This window comes from Zingiber officinale, chromosome 9A (genome assembly GCF_018446385.1).
Source record: "Zingiber officinale cultivar Zhangliang chromosome 9A, Zo_v1.1, whole genome shotgun sequence".
In the NCBI taxonomy this organism is placed as follows: Eukaryota; Viridiplantae; Streptophyta; class Magnoliopsida; order Zingiberales; family Zingiberaceae; genus Zingiber; species Zingiber officinale.
In genome coordinates, this window is record NC_056002.1 from 102,392,320 (window position 1) to 102,411,618 (window position 19,299).

Genomic DNA, 19,299 nt, shown 5'->3' on the forward strand with positions numbered 1-19,299 from the left:
CGATTAAAATCTCTGAAAAATCGATCTAATTATAATAAAAACTTAGGAATAATACTTAGGCATACTCTTTTTTTTTCAAACTACCATATAAACCATAAAAAAAATTATTGTCCTATCCTAACGCAGTAAGCAACGGGGCCCTCAGGTGTGTGCTGCAGTGGTCTGGTCTAGTCAAGCGTCAGAGCCTTCAACCTCATAATTATTATCACCTGCACCCCCATACACATTGAATGAGTCTAAAGCTCAACACTTCTTAACCAGTAATAACAATTATTACGTATACAGCATGATTGGGTTAATGATCCTAAGTTTAAAAGAAAGATAAGAGATATCTGTAGAAGATAGCAGCTGTTTATGCAAAGAATTCAATTACATGCTTCGCTTAAAAATAAATAGATAAGCAAGTTTGACATCAGGTAATAAAAGAGAAGATAGTATTTGTTATATCGTGAATATATATTAAATGAGAGAAATCATAAGTCTAGCGTGAAGGAGATAAGTGTACATGTAATAGGAAGATAACATGCAGTATGAGAGATATAAAATTCCCATAATATAGAGTAGGAAAAGATATCCAGAAATTACATTAGTATACATAAGATGATGCTAAAAGAAGAATTTCCAAGAGCTCATCACCAATCCCCATATCATTGCGCAACTTTAATCGTCATCATATATTGATAATCCCTTTAAGGCGAGGTGTAATCATTAAAAGTGACTAGCTATTATCATCTGGTCAATTGATTAATCTCAACTATGAAATCATGGTACCTGGCGGTGGGGTGTCAGTAACACTCATCACTGGGCCTTGACCTAATATGGAAATCCAATGTTGGACTTCCTCTAGGGTCTTTTCCTATAACCGAGCTCCCTCTGGGGCCTTTTCCCATAAACGGGCTTCCTCTGGGGTCTTTTCCAGTGAACGAGTTCCCTTTGGGATCTTTTATCGTAACCGGACTCCCTGGGGTCTTTTTGTTAGGACCTTCGGATGCGGTTAGAGAGGGGGGGGTGTGAATAGCCGACCCCAAATTCTCGTTTCTCCCTACAATTTGAGTTAACGCAGCGGAAATAAAAAGTAGAAACGAAAATGGAGAAGATCAAACCTCAAACATGACGATATAACGAGGTTCGGAGATGATACTTCTACTCCTCGGCGTGTCCGTAAGGTGGACGAATCCTATCAATCTGTCGGTGGATGAGACCCCGGAAAACCGGCTAATGAAAACTCCTTCTGGGTCAAGAAACCTCGCCACAATTTCTCTTGCAACAGCAAGATCAGAGTACAAGAGATACAGCAAGAAGCCAAGAACAATATGAATGTAAAAACACTAGTCTGCTTGCCTTCTCGTCGACTGTTGATGAAGCAGCAACTTCACGGATGCCAACCACAGCAGCAACTGATCAGTTGGAAACTCAGCCGAGGGAAGCTCACACGAAGCTTCAGTAATGGAGAGCTCAGCAAAGCTCAGATCGCAAGGAACAAGAACTAACTCGCTCTTCCCTGTAGTGGCCCTCTTATATGAACCTGCGAAGAAAAAGACACAGAAAGAAATCTAGCCGTTGTAACTCAACGGCTAGACCTGGACCGATCAGGCTCCACCCTGATTGATCCAGGAAGGATCTGATCGGTTAGGGGACCGATCAGGCCCTACGCTGATCGGTCCCCAGACCGATCCCAACTCTCACAGAGAGTTGGTTGCGATCCCTGATCGGTCTGTGGACCGATCAGGCCATAGGCTGATCGGTCCACAGACCGATTCCCTCTCCTTTCTCCGAAGATCGAACGCTACTGTTTGGTTACTGATCGGTCTGGTGACCGATCAGATAACCACAGTGTATCACTGGATCGGTCAGCAGACCTTATCCAGATACCCATAGTATCACTGGATCGGTCAGCAGACCGATCCAATTTCCCAGCCTTAAACCTAAAGCCTTCCTGATCTAGAGAACGAGCTACCGAACTCTCTCTGATCTAGTCTGGAGAACGAGCTACCGAGCCCTCTCTGACTTCCACGTCCGGTCCAGAGAACGAGCTACCGAGCCCTCTCTGACCTAGTCCAGAGAACGAGCTACCGAGCCCTCTCCAACTTCGTCCGGTCCAGAGAACGAGCTACCGAGCCCTCTCTGACCTAGTCCGGAGAACGAGCTACCGAGCCCTCTCTGACCTAGTCTGGAGAACGAGCTACCGAGCCCTCTCCGACTCCATCCAGTTCAGAGGACGAGCTATCGAGCCCTCTCTGACCTAGTCCGAAGAACGAGCTACCGAGCCCTCTCTCACCTAGTTCGGAGAACGAGCTACCGAGCCCTCTCCGACTCCATCCAGTCCAGAGAACGAGCTACCGAGCCCTCTCCGACCTCCCATGCCAAGCTTCCATACTTGGACTTTTCCCGTGCCAAGCTCCCTGCTTGGACTTTTCCGTGCCAAGTCTCCATACTTGGACTTTTCCGTGCCAAGTCTCCATACTTGGACTTTTCTCGTGTCAGGTCAACTCAAGTCGGGTCAACCAGGTCAACCTTGACCAAAGGTTGCACCCACAATCCCCCAAGTTTCTATTCTTGTCAAACATCAAAATATAACTTCTCTATTCTTGTCAAACATCAAAATATACCTCGAGTCAGGTCAACTCGAGTCGGGTCACTCAGGTCAACCTTGACCTAAGGTTGCACCAACAATCTCCCCCTTTTTAATGTTTGACAAAAACCATAATCAAGTTAGGTTAACCCGATAACCTAACTTAGGTTTTCCAATAGTTCTCCAATGTTCTTCCTTGAACATTCTCTGAACATTCTCCCCAAACTCCAATGTTCTTCCTTGAACATTCTCTGGTCATTCTCCCCCTTTTAGACACACATCAAAAAGAGTGAATCAAGGTCAAGAGTTTCTTCCTAATGAAAGTCTCATACCTTTCATTGAAACCCTTAATTTCCCCCTTGATACTAAAATTAACAATCAACTTAGTGATAATCCCATATCACTCATCCTCAAAAATCTTGACGAATAAAAACTCCCCCTAAAAGTCAACTCCCCCTTGACCAATAGGTAAAACTCCCCCTAAAGGTCAACTCCTCCTTGACCATTGCACCAACAATGTCTTGGAGAGTTTCAACCCTTTAGAAATCTAAAACACCAACTTCCACAGCTGAAATTTCAGACAACAGTCGAAAATCAGCATTTTGGCACGCTCTGATCGGTCACCAGACCGATCAGGACTCCACTGGATCGGTCACTAGACCGATCCACACTGCCCTGGATCGGTCCAGTGACCGATCCAGACTTCCCTGGACCGATCAGGATCTCCTCTGATCGGTCCACAACTCTTTGATAAGAATTTCTGATTTTTCTCCCGAAATTCAGAAACCCCCAAAAAAAACACAGAAAATTCCAAAAATTGTAAAATTTTGAGGATACATTCCTCATAACATATATTAAATAAGGTATGACATATAACTAACCTAAGCATTACCGTGACATTTCAAATGATAATAAAATAAATATGATGTCAAGACATGGCATATGACAAACAATGTATGGCAAATAACATATAAAGGTATAAAAAAATACCTAATTCTAGCCTTAGTTGTCATTTTTGATAATTTTGATCATTTTACCATAAATTCTATATTCCTAAGTGTAATAGACCTAAAATCATATACTAAAGATTTTTAGATCACTATGTGCCAATTAGATTGACCCTAGAAAACTCCTCAAATGTGGTTGGCACATCCTAATCACCTTAGGAATATTTTTTAATTTCATTTTCAAGGCTTGATTACACCTTGAAAATTCTTAAAATGCCACATTTTGCCATGAGTAGGTTAACTACCTATCCAATTAAGGTTGGCACACCCTAAACCATTTAGCGTGAAGGGATCACGCTCCTAGGAACCCAATACCTATTTGAGCTCATTGGGTTCACTAAATATTCACTAGGGATGACTTCCCTAGCAACCCTCCTAATGACCCTCCTAGGCTTTAAAGCCTTGGTCATTTGGGACTCATCAAGATCAACTCTAGGGGTGACTCCCCTTGTGACCTTGGTGATGGTCTTCTTAGCCCTAGGTCTTGTTCCATAATCGAATGGAACATTATGATAAGTGGGCTTGACCACTTGAGACTTAGGTTTGTGACCCAAACCTCTCATGTCCTTGGGCTTTGGTTTTTGACCCTTAGACCCTAGAGTTGACTTCTCCAAATTCTTAAAAGCCTTTTCTAAAGTGTCAAGTCTTGACCTCAAGACTTGATTTTCCTTCTTTAATACCTCAAGCTTTAATTTTCCATTTTTCTTTGAGGTATTCCTAGGCATATGTCTAGTTGTTTTGGGATTCCTATCTAGGTTTTTTTTAACCTTAGATGAGTTAATTCTAGGATTGACATTTCTAGCATTGTCCTTATCTAGTCTAACATGTTTGGCACCTAAGCACATGTATCAGTTTCTATGGTTATCCTGCTTATCACTATTGACAATTGCAATAAAACTACTAGCATGTGTCTTATTAGAATTGCAAGAATGTGCCTTAAAGGATACCTTAGGGTTTGCCTTAGCTCCCCCTATAGATGTGCTTGGTCTCTTGTCCTTGTGAGGTTGCCTCCCCCTTGGACATTGACTCCTATAATGCCCCCTTTGCTTGCATTGGAAGCACACCACGTGCTCCTTGCCCTTGCGTATCGGGGCTCCGGCTTCCTTGACTTTTGGTGCCGGTGGAGTCTTCCTAATCCTCTTTGGACATTTACTTTTGTAATGCCCATATTCCCTACACTCAAAGCACATTATATGTAATTTACTTGAAATTAAGTTGCTTGAGTTACCTAGGGTTGAGGATGGATATAAGCTCTCTCCTTCATCCCTTCCGGAGGTAGAGGCTTCTTCTTCTTGCTCCAGTCTTAAAGAAGAACTCTCCTCCTCTTCTTCCTTAGATGTTGAATAGCCCTCAACTTCTAATTCCATACCTCCATGATGTGAGCTACTTGGCTCACTTGACTTCTCTTCATGACTTGAATTGGAGCTCTCCTCATGGATCTTAGCCAAGTTGTTCCACAATTCCTTGACATTGTTGTATCTACCTATCTTACACAAGATATCATTAGGTAATGAAAATTCAAAGATTTTCGTTACCTCGTCGTTGATTATGGATTGGTGGATTTGTTCCTTCGTCCACTTCTTCTTCTCGAGAGGTTCTCCTTCTTTATCCACCGGAGGAATAACACCTACTTGTACACAATTCCAATTTACTAGGTTAGTCATAAGAAAATACTTCATTCTTACCTTCCAATACGCGAAGTTGTCGTGATCGTAGAAGGGTGGAATCGTGACGTCTTCTCCAAGTTGATCCATTCTCTAGCTCGTGCTCCCCCGGATGTTAATCCGACGAAGAGCGGCCTCGCTCTGATACCACTTGTTAGGACCTTTGGATGCGGCTAGAGAGGGGGGGTGTGAATAGTCGACCCCAAATTCTCGTTTCTCCCTACAATTTGAGTTAGCGCAACGGAAATAAAAAGTAGAAACGGAAATAAAAAGTAGAAACGAAAATAGAGAAGATCAACCCTCAAACATGACGATATAACGAGTTTCGGAGATGATACTCCTACTCCTCGGTGTGTCCGTAAGGTGGACGAATCCTATCAATCCGTCGGTGGATGAGACCTCAGAAAACTGGCTAATAAAAACTCCTTCTGGGTGGAGAAACCTCGCCACAATTTCTCTTGCAACAGCAAGATCAGAGTACAAGAGATACAGCAAGAAGCCAAGAACAATATGAATGTAAAAACACTAGTTTGCTTGCCTTCTCATCGACTGTTGATGAAGCAGCAACTTCACGGATGCCAACCACATCAGCAACTGATCAGTTGGAAACCCAGCCGAGGGAAGCTCACACGAAGCTTCAGTAATGGAGAGCTCAGCAAAGCTCAAATCGCAAGGAACAAGAACTAACTCGCTCTTCTCTGTATTGGCCCTCTTATATGAACCTGCGAAGAAGAAGACACAGAAAGAAATCTAGCCGTTGTGACTCAACGGCTAGACCTGGACCGATCAGGCTCCACCCTGATCGATCCAGGAAGGATCTGATCGGTCAGGGGACCGATCAGGCCCTACGCTGATCGGTCCCCAGACCGATCCCAACTCTTACAGAGAGTTGGTTGCGATCCCTGATCGGTCTGTGGACCGATCAGGCCCTAGGCTGATCGGTCCACAGACCGATCCCCTCTCCTTTCTCCGAAGACCAAACGCTACTGTTTGGTTACTGATCGGTCTGGTGACCGATCAGATAACCATAGTGTATCACTGGATCGGTCAGCAGACCGATCCAGATACCCATAGTATCACTGGATCGGTCAGCAGACCGATCCAATTTCCCAGCCTTAAACCTAAAGCCTTCCTGATCTAGAGAACGAGCTACCGAGCCCTCTCTGACCTAGTCCGGAGAACGAGCTACCGAGCCCTCTCCGACTTCCATGTCCGGTCCAGAGAACGAGCTACCGAGCCCTCTCTGACCTAGTCTAGAGAACGAGCTACCGAGCCCTCTCCAACTTCGTCCGGTCCAGAGAACGAGCTACCGAGCCCTCTCTGACCTAGTCCGGAGAACGAGCTACTGAGCCCTCTCTGACCTAGTCCGAAGAACGAGCTACCGAGCCCTCTCCGACTCCATCCAGTTCAGAGAACGAGCTATCGAGCCCCCTCTGACCTAGTCCGGAGAACGAGCTACCGAGCCCTCTCTGACCTAGTTCGGAGAACGAGCTACCGAGCCCTCTCCGACTCCATCCAGTCCAGAGAACGAGCTACGGAGCCCTCTCCAACCTCCCATGCCAAGCTTCCATACTTGGACTTTTCCCGTGCCAAGCTCCCTGCTTGGGCTTTTCCGTGCCAAGTCTCCATACTTGGACTTTTCCCGTGTCAGGTCAACTCAAGTCGGGTCAACCAGGTCAACCTTGACCAAAGGTTGCACCCACAATCCCCCAAGTTCCTATTCTTGTCAAACATCAAAATATAACTTCTCTATTCTTGTCAAACATCAAAATATACCTCGAGTCAGGTCAACTCGAGTCGGGTCACCCAGGTCAACCTTGACCTAAGGTTGCACCAACACTTTTCTCGTGAACGGGTTCCCTCTGGAATCTTTTCTCGTGAATGGGCTCCCTCTGGGGCCATTTCCCCTTAAATCATCATCATAATCATAATCCTTATATTTTTTTTTCACATGCAACTAACATAAAAGAAATGTCGGGCTAAAGAGAATTTGCCACCTATTACCTTTCAACTTGGTACGATCTAATCTAAATTTAAATAACTTAGCTTTAAAGTATAACATCCTAATTTTATAAATTCCATGATAGTCCTTTCATCATGCGCCCTTCAAGAATATGGTATAACTTGATTAAATGCACCACCATACAAACGTGAGTAAATTTCCTACGAACTGGTATGACATGCTTAATAATATAACATGCATAATATCAAATGAATGGTGCACATATGATGACTACTAGTTTTTAAAAGACTAAATCTGTAATCATCCTACTTTAAATAACTTAGCCTTAAAACATATCATCCTAATTTCATAAATTCCCTAATCATTTAAAATAGTCCTTTTATCATGTCCCCTTCAAGAACCTAGTAGAACTTGACTAAATCATGCAAAAACCATACAGACATGAGTAAATTCCTATGATACTGGTATGATAGGCAAAACAATTTAACATGTATAATATCATTTGAATGTCGCAGATCCAGTAAATAAAGAGGACAAGGGTTTAAGAAGTGCCTTTGCTTGTAAAACGCTCAAATCTCAATCCTCGGCGCAAGGAGACAAGGAGCACGAGCGAGGAGCCTTTGGTCGGAACTCCTTTCTCAAAAACTTCACGCTTTTGTTCTCTTGCTATGCTTTGGCGAGAACGACCACGGTGGCGGCCGCCCCCTTGCCCTTCCTGTCTCCTTTTCCCCTCCCCCTTTTACCCTAAGTCGTTTCTATATATATATGCATACATATATATTTATTGGCTTTAGTTTTTAATTACCCAGTAGATAAGGGCATCTGCGACGCTGGTAAAGCTTCAGCGTTAATATCTACGTGGCTGACTGCTCACATATTGTAGCATTACGTGGCTATACTGTTCACGCATTGCAGCATTAACGCGTTCAACGAATTGAACGCGTTAAAATGGCTACAGCGCTGAAAAATTATATATATATATATATAATAATATATTGTCATTAACGTGTCACGCGTTAATGACGTTGTAGATGCTCTAAGGCTCAACCATTCCTATGTATTTTTTCAATTCTGTAACTTTTAGTATTTATTATTATCTCTTTTTTTTTTCTAAATTTATTAACTTCCTTTTTTTTAGATGAATAAACCATCTAATTAAATTAATCTAGCGGTTTAGCTATTTACCTAAAGGTAGTTCATGCTAGGGGATCTTGAGCGTTATATCTAGGGTTTTCCACCTGCCTAGAATCCACTAGGACTTTTGCTTAAGACAACTTAGAACTTTCCTGCAAGTTTAATCAACCTTGTTAGATTATAAGATAACTTAACTTTGGACCCTTTGCCATAATCAAAACTTAGGTTCGATCGTCTGATGTTCCTTGCACTAACAGGCATAATGATCTAGGCACTATGCCGAAGAGTGGCTTAGTGAAATAGATGTGTTTGTGAAGATGCGAACTACCCTCATTTGGACAAAAAGACCCTACAAAGCTTTATTGTTCCCTGGGATTGACTTTAGGCAAGGGCGGAGCCACCCTTGGGCTACAGTGGGCTCCAGCCCCACCTCTTTTTTTTTAAAAAAATATAATTAATAGCTTTGACTTTTTATGAATTAGCACCATCATTCTTAAGATGACAAATTTTAAAATAACAAATTAAAAATAAATAATTTTTTAAAAATGTATCAAATTAGAATGATAAATTTTATAAAAGTCATTATATTTATAAGTTAATAAACATATTAATTCCATCTTGTTTAATTTTTTTACCCTAAACCTACCGGCAACACGATCTCCTTTCCTCTCCATGGCACTATCGCTTTTACTCTCCACAACAAATAAGGAATTTACTGCTCAAAGGTAACCTAAATTTTTTTATTTCTTATTCAATAAAATAAAATTCCATCTCCGACAAAGAGCCAATGAGAGTTGGACGCTGCCTCACCAATCAACTAGCAACCACTTTCTGTGCGATCGCTCACAAAGCAACCACATGTGAGGCAGACGCTGTTAGGGTCGATTGATGCTAGAGGGAGGTGAATAGCTCGTCGCGCTTCAGTTGCTTGCTTTGATGATGTTGTTGCAGCGAAAAACACTCAAGCAACTCTCACAACGCTAACATAAGGGATTTACTTGGTATCCACCTCAAGAAGAGGTGACTAATCCAAGGATCTGACCCTCACTCACTCATCCACTATAAAATAACTCCTTCTCGATAACTATCAAAGACAGACAAGCCTTGTACAAACTCTCAATACAACAGGAAGAAACGAAGAAACAAATACAAAAAAAAATCTTACAAGATTTTACACAAATGAAATATTAGCTAACTTCTTCTTCTTGTGTTGTATGCCTCTTGACCTTGGAAGTACAGCGACACTTTGCTCCAAGAAGCTTCAAGAACTGGCGATAACTTGTGAGAAAGGATCGCAAGAAGTGGAGAGTCGAGCTTGGAGTCGCTGCGAGGAAGATGGCTTAAACTCGACGCTTCCTTCGCAATAGTCACATCCCAATCGATTGACCAATCGATTAGGGAGGCTTAAATCGATCGATCGATCGATTCAAAGCGCCTCTGTGCTCTGCTGGAGAAGACCTGAATCAATTGCCCGATCGATTAAGCCTTTATCGGATCTCACACGATTTCCAGTTACCAATCGATCGACTGATCGATTAGGGAGGCTTCTGTGTGCGTGATATAAGCTCCCAATCGATCGGTCGATTGATTGGGCTGATGTTTATCGCAACACTGTGCCCAATCGATCAGCTAATCGATTGAGTTTAGTCCAATTTGATCACTTGATCAAATTGACTAACCCTATCTTGCCCGAGTTAAGTCTAGAGCTCCCAAACTCAACATCCAGTAAACCGTGACCTGTTGGGATTTCTCATGCCTAGCATCTGATCAACCTTGACCTGCTGGGACTTTTTCACCAAGTGTTTGGTCAATCCTTTGACCCACTTGGACTTTTCTTCTCGTGTCAAGTGTCCAGTCAACCTTGACCCTCTTGGACTTATCGTCTCGTGACAAGTGTCCGATCAATCCTTTAACCAACTTGGACTTTTCTCCTCGTGCCAAGTGTCCGATCAACCTTGACCCACTTGGACTTACCGTCTCGTGCAAAGTGTCTGGTCCTCCATGATCCACTTGGACTTCCTTCCACCAGATGTCCAGTTACCCTTGATCCATCTGGATTTCCTTGTGCCAAGTATTCGATCATTCCTTTGACCTACTTGGACTTCCCAGCATCAGGTGTCCGGTCAACCTTGACCCACTTAGATTTCCACGTGCCTGGCTTCACTCACCAGGTCTTTGCATCTGCCTAGCTTCACTCACTAGGACTTTCCATCTGTCTGACTTCACTCACCAGGACTTTCCTACTGTCTGACTTCACTCACTAGGATTTTTTCACTGTCCGACTTCACTCACCGGGACTTTCACCTGCCTAGCTTCACTCACCAGGTCTTTCACCTGGCTTCACTCACTAGAATTTCTCAACTGCCTAGCTTCACTTACTAGGTCTTTCACTTACCTAACCTCCAGTTAGGACTTTCCCAATCAGGTATCCGGTCAAACATTTGACCTACTTGACTCTTTTTCTCATCTAACTAGTCAAACCTTGACCAAAGGGGAATTACACCAATAATCTATCCAAATGAACGATTACTCCTGCAATCTCCATATATTGTCAAACATCGAAACCTAAACATCAAGACTCAAACTTGAGCTAACTCAAGCTTAGTCAACCTGATAAACCTTAACTCAAGGGATATTGCACCAACAGATGCTGCCTCACGCAACCGCTTCGTGAGTGGTCGCACGCGAGGCGATCACTGTCTTGCTAGGCAATGAGCGATATAATTCTAGGTATGCAATATAGATTACGTCTTGTATTTTTATTTAACATATATTAATATAATGTCAAATCTATTTTTTTTCATCCTCTAGAAAATTGTATACAATGATGATGTAACGCCCGCCCCTCCTACTAGTAGGGCGGGGTTACTTACTTAGCTATTACTATTTGCGGAAACATACATGCATATTAAAATTTCCTTCGAAAGTAAAATAGTAGAAATATCATGAAGTCATGCGGGACAATAACATAATAAACTTAGTTCATGTCAACATAACAAAATAACATAAGCAGGTCTTTTATTTGTCTTAGCTGAGCCACCACCACACACATCTCCTTGCCTCTCCTGTAGCTCCCCTAGTTCATCTATTCTTTGCCTTTATCTGCGGTACAAGGAAAGTAAGCTATAAGCACACATGCTTAGTAAGATCCTTTCCTACTCACAAAAATCATATATCAAAGCATGAACACATAAGCATATAACCATGGAAATATGATCATCTAACATCATATTGTGAACACATAGCATCATAACATATCATCTCATAAAGAACATCATGCTATATCATATCATAAATCATAAGAGCATCATGTCATATAAATCATAAGGGTATAGTATGTCATATCATAAATCATAACATATCATCTCATAAAGAACATCATGCTATATCATATCATAAATCATCATGTCATATAAATCATAAGGGCATAGCATGTCATATCATAAATCATATCATATCATCTCATAAAGAACATCATGCTATATCATATCATAAATCATCATGTCATATAAAATCATAAGGGCATAGCATGTCATATCATAAATCATATCATATCATCTCATAAAGAACATCATGCTATATCATATCATAAATCATCATGTCATATAAATCATAAGAGCATAGCATGTCATATCATAAATCATATCATGTAAGATGTCTTTTAAAACATGTGTCATGTCATGTGCAAGATGTCTTAAAACGTATCATATAGTACTTGAAAATAATATCATCATGAGGGTCCGGCTTGTACCACATGTAGGTCCCTTTGGAGGCCGGCAAGAGGGGAGGGGTGAATTGCCCTACAAAATAAAACCAAAAACCCTTCTCGGATATTCAACTAACTTAAAAGAACTTGTAATTAAAAAGGCAGAGACTAATTAAAACAGAAAGTAGACACAGAGGAATTACTTGGTTTGCAATCAGAGGATTGCTAATCCAAGGCAAAGAAGGCGCACTAATTGATTCTCCTCTGGGCGGAGTATCCTCTTACAACGTTGAAAGCACAGAAAGAAATAACACAAATGAAAGCACTGGATTACAGGTAGTTGTTCTTGATTAATGATTGCTTCTGGACCAAGGCTATATTTATAGTCTTGGTCCGGGCGCCTGGAAGGGTTCCGGGCGCCCTGGGGGGGATAAATTTTATCCCCCAACGGTCGGATCAAGTCAAAACTCGATCCTGTTGAAAAGTCGATTCCGGGCGCCCGGAAGGGTTCCGGGCGCCCCGGTCGGTTCCGGGCGCCCGGAATGGTTCCGGGCGCCTGGAGCCCTAAGGCCAACATAGGTTGACTTTTCGACTCTGGTTCAACTCGTCTCGATCCAGCTCATCTCGGTCCGAGTCTGTTTGCTCCGGCTCCGTTTGCTTGGGTGATCTCGGCCTTCCGGAATAGGGCTCACCCGAACCCATGTTCCGGCCTTCTCCTCGAGCAGCCTTCCTTCCCGGTTTCTCGTCCCTCGAATGCCGCGCACGTTCTTCTCGTCCTCCGGTGTACTCTTCCGCGGTCACCTCGTCCCTCGGATGCACCGAGCCCGTCGGCTCTCTCCCCGTGCCGTCCTTCTCGTTAGCCGCGTCTTCCGCTCGACTTCCTGTGTTCCTAAGCTCCTGCACACTTAGACACAAGGGTTAAACAAACGCAGGACCTAACTTAGCTTGTTTGATCACATCAAAACACCTTGGGGTTCCAACAATCTCCCCCTTTTTGATGTGAGCAACCCAAGTTAAGTTAGGGTAACCATATGCAATAAAAACGATTTATATTCCAATAAGTCCAAATATTTTTCAATTGAAAAATTATAATACCTCCCCCTAGACTTAACACACTTCTCCCCCTTTGATCACATTAAAAATAGAGGTTCTTTAAACAAGTCTAAGGTAAACAAAAAAAATTCTAAGGCAATTAATATTAATTTGTTAGAGAATATCTAGTTTAAAAAAAAATTCTAAGTTAATATTCAGAAAATTTTTTTTAAGTTATTCTTCATAAAAGATTTCTAAGGCAATTTTCAAAGGAAAAATGTATAAGACAATATTCATCGAAAAATTTCTAAAAAAAAATTATTTTCCAAATTTTTTTTTAATTATAAATTAATTTTAAATATTTTCTAACACAATTTGAATAACTCTTTTAAAGTATTAGGTAAATTAAATTAATGCTTTTTCAGTTAGTCAATTAAACTTTTCATTTCGATATTTGACTTCCAGGTCGTGGCGAGGCACTAGGCCTTCTTGGTTATTGGAGCAACAACCACTTCCTTAGCCAAAGCCTCATAATGAAATTAGTCGTTTAATTTCCTTGCTGAAAATGCTAAGTCTAAATTTAAATTAAACATGTTTTTGGAACCCAGTAGAGGTCCCTACCTACAGGGTTAACCAAGTATTTCCTAGGTACATAAATTTTTGATATATTTCTAATTTGACTTTGATGAAATCTATAATACCAATTTAAACCTCTATAATTTCTAAAAGTAGAAATATTTGAACTTTTATATTTTTTCAATCTTTCTATTTCTTTTTTTAGTTTTTCATTTTCAATTTTCAATTTATCAAAATCCTCTATAAGACATGATTTTGCTAAAATTCTTTTTGTTTCAAAAATTTCATCTTTTAATTTGATATTTTCATTTTCTAATTTATACATGGATTTAGTCATTGCCTTAATCCTAGAATAAAGTTGATCAGGGGGTAAAAGGCATACCTCACTTACCATATCGGATTTGAAGCCTGAATCTCCCCTGCTTCGCTGCCTTCATCTGAGATCGCTCCCCCTTCATCAATGCTAGGTTCTGATATACTTTGTCTATCGTAGCTTGCCATTAGTGCTATTCCGGCATATTCTTGAGCTTCTGATTCGGATGAAGAAGTGCCGTCCCAAGTTGCTTTTAGGTTGTGTTTCTTGGGAGACTTCCTTTTGGCCTTTTTGAGTTCTGGGCAGTCTTCTCTTAGGTGTCCCTCCTTCTGACACTGGTAGCACCGCATCTTTCTTCCACCTTTTTGATTCCTTTTATTCTGCATTTTAAATTTATTAGATCTAAAAAACTTTTTAAAATTTCTTACCATGTATGCTTCTTGATCGTCTTCGGAGTCTGACTCGAGTTCATCCTTCTGGGTTGCGTTCAGCGCCATAGTCTGGGTTGTATCCTTTGTCGTTCCTGCATACCTGGTTTCATGCAATTCAAGAGTAGAAAACAACTCTTCTAAAGTGCTTACCTCCAGGTCTTTTGAGATGTAGTAGGCGTCGACGATTGATGTCCATTCCGGAGTTCTTGGAAACGCGTTGAGCGCGTAGCGTATAGTGTCCCGGTTTGTTACCGTTTCACCGAGGTTCTTGAGACCAGTAACTAGTTCTTTTACCTTTGCGTGTAAACCAGCTACTTTCTCACCTTTCTCCAGACGGATGTTCATCAGTTTATTGCGGAGGATGTCCCTTCTAGCGAGCTTTGCTTCGGACGTGCCTTCGTGGAGTTCCAAGAACTTATCCCAAAGTTCTTTAGCAGATAAGTAGTTTCCGATGCGGTTGACCTCTTGAGGCGGTAACACGCTCAGCAGGTGATGTTCCGCACCGACTCATTCTGCTCCTTCTTTGTCCAATCGCTCTCTTCTTTTTCTTTTCCATCTTTATCTATTGGAGCTACAAAACCATATTTCATAATAAATCGAATTTCAAAATCTGTTTTTAGGAATACCTCCATACGACGCTTCCAGTCTGCGAAGTTCCCCTCTAATTTTGGTGGAACAATGCTTGGTCCGACCATCTTTGTTGCTTCGATCGACGGTTAGTCCTCCTGAAGCGCCTGGCTCTGATACCACTTGTAGGTCCCTTTGGAGGCCGGCAAGAGGGGAGGGGTGAATTGCCCTACAAAATAAAACCAAAAACCCTTCTCGGATATTCAACTAACTTAAAAGAACTTGTAATTAAAAAGGCAGAGACTAATTAAAACAGAAAGTAGACACAGAGGAATTACTTGGTTTGCAATCAGAGGATTGCTAATCCAAGGCAAAGAAGACCCACTAATTGATTCTCCTCTGGGCGGAGTATTCTCTTACAACGTTGAAAGCACAGAAAGAAATAACACAAATGAAAGCACTGGATTACAGGTAGTTGTTCTTGATTAATGATTGCTTCTGGACCAAGGCTATATTTATAGTCTTCGTCCGGGCGCCTGGAAGGGTTCCGGGCGCCCTGGGGGGGATAAATTTTATCCCCCAATGGTCGGATCGAGTCAAAACTCGATCCTGTTGAAAAGTCGATTTCGGGCGCCCGGAAGGGTTCCGGGCGCCCGGAATGGTTCCGGGCACCCGGAGCCCTAAGGCCAACATAGGTTGACTTTTCTACTCCGGTTCAACTCGTCTCGATCCAGCTCATCTCGGTCCGGGTCTGTTTGCTCCGGCTCCGTTTGCTTGGGTGATCTCGGCCTTCCGGAATAGGGCTCACCCGAACCCATGTTCCGGCCTTCTCCTCGAGCAGCCTTCCTTCCCGGTTTCTCGTCCCTCGAACATCGTGCACGTTCTTCTCATCCGCCGGTGTACTCTTCCGCGGTCACCTCGTCCCTCGGACGCACCGAGCCCGTCGGCTCTCTCCCCGTGCCGTCCTTCTCGTTAGCCGCGTCTTCCGCTCGACTTCCTGTGTTCCTAAGCTCCTGCACACTTAGACACAAGGGTTAAACAAACGCAGGACCTAACTTAGCTTGTTTGATCACATCAAAATACCTTGGGGTTCCAACACCACATACATACATAAATGCGCGCAATCCCTAGGACAGGGTAGCTAGCCCCGAACCTACTAGGGATCTAGGTCTGTACTACGACCGTCGACCTAGGGGCGTACTAAGGAGCACATCCCTTTACTAGACCCGTTCATAGTCCGTTGGCCTAGGGGCGCTTATGGAGCCCACCCTTGGTACAAGCCATACAAAGTAAAATAGCATATCATGGTTCATGTCATAACATAGCATATCATATCTTATCATATCATGAAAAGTGCTCTTAGTCCCCAAGGGGAAGCAACTCTTAGGCCTTCACTTATCATGTCATAAAGAGTGCTTTTAATCCCAACAACAAGGGAAGCAACTCTTAGGCCTTTGCTTATCATATCATAAAGCATGCATATTTGGGCACATAGCACATCATAAGAGACATTATTATGCATGGATCATAAGAATACATAAATGAGCATATTTTTTGTCATATCATAAAGCATGCATACTTGAGCACATAGCACATCATAAGAGACATTATCAAGCATGGTTCATAGGTATACATAAATGAACACATCACCTATCATAGAAAAGACATAATCATGCATGGAATTATTAAATAACATCTCTTAATTCATAACGTAGCATGTGAGGCTCATCTAGGCTCCTAAACCCATTATGGCCGAAAGTTCAAGAGTATGAACTTAAACTCTAAACAACATACAAACATAAGAATCTCATGTTAACTTCATATCATATCATAAGGAAAGTCATAAGCATGTTAATCCAATTTTAAAGCTTTCCTAGGTCTTGATCTTTATCATGGCCGAAGGTTCATGAAGAAGGAAAATAAACTCCAAACAATATACAAGTATGAATATCAAGCTAACTTCATATCATATCATAAGGGGATCCATGAGCATGCTATATTAAATTTTAAGCTTCCTTGAACCCTAGAAATGTTCATGGCCGAAACTTTATAAAGAAGAAAATCAAGCTCAAAACAACATGCAAGCATAAATATCTAGCTAAATCCATATCATATCATAAGAGGATTCATGAGCATGCTAGGTTAAATTTTTAGCTTCCTTGAACCCTAAAAAGGATCATGGCCGAAAGTCTCATGAAGAGGGAAATCAAGCTTTGAACCACATACAAGCATGAATATCAAGCTAACTTCATATCATATCATAAGGGGATTCATGAGCATGCTAGGTTAAATTTTAAGCTTCCTTGAACCCTAAAATTGATCATGGCCGAAAGTTTCATGAAGAGGAAAATAAACTCTAAACAACATACAAGCATGAATATCAATCTAACTTTATATCATATCATAAGGGAATCCATGAGCATGCTAGATTTAATTTTAAGCTTCTTTGAACCCTAGAGATGATCATGGCCGAAAGTTTTATGAAGAGGAAACCAAGCTCTAACAACATACAAGCATAAATATCTAGCTAAATTCATATCATATCATAAGGAGATTCATGAGCATGCTAGATTAAATTTTAAGCTTCCTTGAACCCTAAATTTGTTCATGGCCGAAAGTTTCATGAAGAGGAAAATCAAGCTCTAACAACATACAAGCATAAATATCTAGCTAAATTCATATCCTATCATAAGGAGATTCATGAGCATGCTATATTTAATTTTAAGCTTCTTTAAACCCTAAAATGGATCATGGCCGAAAGTTTCATGAAGAGGAAAATCAAGCTCTAACAACATACAAGCATAAATATCTAGCTAAATTCATATCCTATCATAAGGAGATTCATGAGCATGCTAGATTTAATTTTAAGCTTCTTTGAACCCTAAATTTGTTCATGGTCGAAACTTCAAAGAAGTGATCCTAGGTTTTTAAGCATTCTAACCTTATGGAAAAATCCGTAAACAACTTGTACCACAGGTGAGGGGATACTTACATCCTTTCACTTGTTGTTCCTAAAGAAAGTGGTACCCTTGTGAGGAGGATGAAGGAGCTTCTCTTCCTAATTCTCCCTTTTGTTTTATCTTTCTTGTAAGGAGTAAACCTTGAGACTCCTTCTTAGGAATTGGTTTTCTTAGAGAGAAAACCTTAGCTTGGATTTTAGAAATGAGGGGGAGAGAGCTCTATGTCTCAGTGGAGAAGGAAGAAGGAGAAAGAAGGAGGAGGAAGAAGAAGGAGGAAGAATTAGCAAATTTTCTTTCCCTTTTCTTCTCTCATTCCTATTTATTCCTCATGTAAATGAAACATGTCATCATTCATCCCCTTAACCCCTCTATCTCTTCCCTCTCTTAATTCCCACGAAATTAGAGGAAAAAGAAGGAAGGAAGGCAACTTGACTTTTGCTTGCTTCTTTCCTTAACCAAGAGGAAGAGGAGGTAAGCTACTTGGTTTTCTCTTGTTCCTTTACTTAACTATCTTCTTACTTTTAACTACAATTTCCATTCTTTTCTATTCATCTATTATTCATTACTCTAGAGGTTACCATACACCAATTTAACTCTATCATTTGTGGGAGGTTCAAGGTTCAAACCTTAACCTCACTTTCTTTTTATTTCATTTTGGTTTCTATTTCCATTTCTCTTTTTCTTTTATTCTAAAAGAAAAATACTCATAGGTATAGCTTATCATTTCGTGGGTGTTACAGATGATCAATTACTCAATTTTACATGTTTACTCATAATCTTGACAGTTCAACTCTCAAAGTTCTTGATTTGTATACTCTCGGTTTGATCGAAAGTTAATTATTTGTATTCCAATTATATATTTTTTGACTGTAGTTTTATAGAATATGTTTTTAGCAAATTCTATAATCATCTATATTGAATGGGAGTTAATTGAAAAAATTGACAATGAGGTAATGATTAATAAGTTTGATTCTAAGAAAAACCGAAGAGTATAATTTTAATAGTATTTTTAAATTATAGTCGATGACCAGCCCCACGTAATTTTAAATTCTAGATACGCCCTTAGCTTTGGGCCTTTCCTGTGCAGCTTAGGTGGAAGGCGAAGAAGGCCTCCTTCCAGAGGGGCCTGAGCTATCAGTGAGATATCACTCTGGAAGAGCTAGAATTCTAACCTTGTATCAAAACCTATAGGCCAAGGGACAGTCTTAGGTAGACAGTTTTTATAGAGTGCATGCCTACCAAAAAGTAACGAAGGCGTGCAAAGGTTTCCTCGGGCTAGACGGAGATTAGCCCTTGAGTGCAAAGGTAGAAGGGAGCTTGACTGCAAGACCCATCCATTGAGTAGGGATGAAAGTCGGACTTAGTGATCCAACG